The sequence below is a fragment of the Oratosquilla oratoria genome, chromosome 17 (assembly GCF_046742065.1).
Source record: "Oratosquilla oratoria isolate Oo_2021 chromosome 17, ASM4674206v1, whole genome shotgun sequence".
Classification (NCBI taxonomy): Eukaryota; Metazoa; Arthropoda; class Malacostraca; order Stomatopoda; family Squillidae; genus Oratosquilla; species Oratosquilla oratoria.
The window spans coordinates 41174979-41177904 of NC_134793.1; positions in this window are offsets into that span (position 1 = coordinate 41174979).

The window sequence follows — 2926 nt, forward strand, 5'->3', positions numbered from 1 at the left end:
AGCGACACACGTGTCACAGGGAGGTGACATGTATGTGTTGGGGAATTGGCACACTTGGGACCGAGTTAGAACATATATTGAGGATATAGTGAAGATACACATATACACAGAACGGGAAGACACAAGCCGTCTCTTCCCACCTGGACCCCCCATCGTTGCATCAAAAATTGAATTTCTTGAAGGATTAGTTGTTCCTCTTTTGAGATTCTATTCAGGCTAACGCCTGGCTTTTCGGTTCAGTTTGAAGGAATCTTTCATTATAAAGAATTCATATTACTGGATTCGTTTTTGAAGTACTTTAATTTATAAGTGTAGATTCAAACAGAAAATTTGTCTTTGATATTATGTGAAAATAGTAGTCTTGCAATCGCTTCGTTGTGGGGTCGAGTCCAGCACTTCAATTCGATTTCCAGCAGTGACTGTTACCTGCCCTAACCGTCCTTAAAGCGTATAATAGGGCAAATGTGACGGCTTCGGCCGCAGCTATGTGCATCCTGGTGCTGGGTCCTCATCTTCTTTTTGGTTCCTTATGATGAAGCGGCCTTGTTGTGCATGTGCTGTGGCTTGTGACACTGCTTGTGACCCAGGGTAGTGGGCGAGATGCAGGGATGACCCGTCATCCAGGAGGTGCCAAGATAAGAGGGAGGGAAGAGGGTGGAGGGGAGTGGAATGTAATAGGGATGAAATGGGTGGGAGTTTTTTTTTTTTTTTTGCTACCTCCCCTATAAGGGGATAGGTGTGGAAGGAACATTGAATATATGTTTTATTCTTAGATGGACAAAAACCTGGATGAGCAACACATCTTCTCAATCATTTGTTATTTATAAAAATCCCATGTCCCTCTAATTATGGATGAAGAAGGTGAGTAACCTAAGCCATGAGGCGTGTAGCTGCGGCCGAAGCCGCCACCTTTCCTCTATGCGCTTTAAGAACTGTTGGGGCAGGTAACTGCTACTCCTGGGAATCGGAGAGAGGTGCGGAATTCGAACTAACAACTAAGCGAGTGCGAGACCACCACGCTAACAACGCCGTGTTTAATTATACTTAATGAGGAATGAAAACATCAGTTTGATCAGTACATCCCCCAGCTTAAGCGTTCTGTGCCCACAAGCCGACTTCTGGGCCCAAGAAAGAATGAATATTCATAACAAGTTTTTGCTGCAGACAACCATTAGGGAGACCCAGGTACAGATGGATGGATGGAGAAGGGAAGGGTTTGGAGAGGGTGGCACTAGGAGAGGACTGGAAAGAATTGGAAGAGAATAGAACCATCTGGAGAGGCATAGTGAAAGCGGTGAAGGGACGTCCGGCCTGACTACCAACAGTTTGGTTGGTGAGAGGTTTTTCTATGCACTGAGATGTCGTGGAAGCGGAACGAAATGAGGAGTGACCATGCGAGAGGCGGATTTACGTATCGGGAGGTGGCTGTGGAAATCAATAAGTAGCTGCACCACCCCACCCCTCTAAAAAAAAAAAAAAAAAAAAAAAAAAAAAAAAAAAAAAAAACCTTGGTTGCGTGGATGTGATTTTCACAATTATCAAAATGGGTTTCACGAGAAAACCCACTAATAAATATTGCGTAGATAAATAATTAAGTTAAAAAATTACTGACCAAAATATTGCGGTAGGACAACCTATAAGTTCAAGAAGAGAAAGAAAGTAGATCAAACAAATAAAATTATAAATAAAGGAATAAATAACAAGTAAATAGATAATTAAAAATGGTACATACGAAAATACTAGTCTACAATGTGAATACCACCTCAGAATACTACTTTTTGGTCTCTAATATTCCAATTATCAGACATACCTGCAACATTAAAAATAATTCAAGGACAAAATAGAAAAAATAAATCTTCCAATCAAATGTAATGATGTGTTAAATTGAGGATGAAAAAGATAATTTTCGATACGTAAGCTGTTCTTAGCATAGGAGAAAGGAATTACTAAAAGAGGAAAAGAAGTGAAAATACGGAAGGAAGAGGAATAAAAAGAAGAGAAAGAAAAAGGTAATGAGAAACAGATCATGAACATCTAGAATTCTAGAGCAAGAGGAAGGCAAATAGGAAAGTTAAAAAAATGAAAAGAAGGAGGAGGAAGAGAAGGATGAAGAAGAGGATAAAGAGGAGGAGAAGGATGAGGAAGAAGACGAAGTGAAGGAGGAGCGAGAGGAAAATAGAATGTATGAAGAGAAACAGAAGGAAAAGAAAGGAGGAAATTAACTGATTCGATGATGATGATGATGATGATGATGATGATGATGATGATGATGATGATGATGATGATGATGATGATGATGATGATGATGATGATGATGATGATGATGATGATGATGATGACGACGACGACGAGGACGACGACGACGACGACGATGATGATGATGATGATGATGATGATGATGATGATGATGATGATGATGATGATGATGATGATGATGATGATGATGATGATGATGATGATGATGATGATGATGATGATGATGATGATGATGATGATGATGATGATGATGATGATGATCATGATGATGATGGTGATGGTGATGATGGTGGTGATGATGATGATGATGAAGATAAGGAGGAAGAGGAATTGGAGGAGGAGGAAGAGGAGGAGGAGTAGGAAGAGGAGGAGGAGTGTGTGGAAAAGGAGAAAAAGAAGGTCAAGGGAGGAAGGAAGTTTGATCGTTCTGCTGGGAAGAGAAGATGGAAGAGGAGGTGGAGGAGGAGGAGGAGGAAGAAGATAATACAAGCAAGGCTTAAGGACGTTGTTAAATGCGACAACAAATATCATCCCTTGCTGTAATGAGATTTTAATGTAAATATGATGCCTGAGGTACTACAAATGTAATGTAAAACTTAGGGTAACCGTACGTACGAGGGATAAAGATATATATACTCACATTCATGCAAGGGCCCACCCACACGCAAGC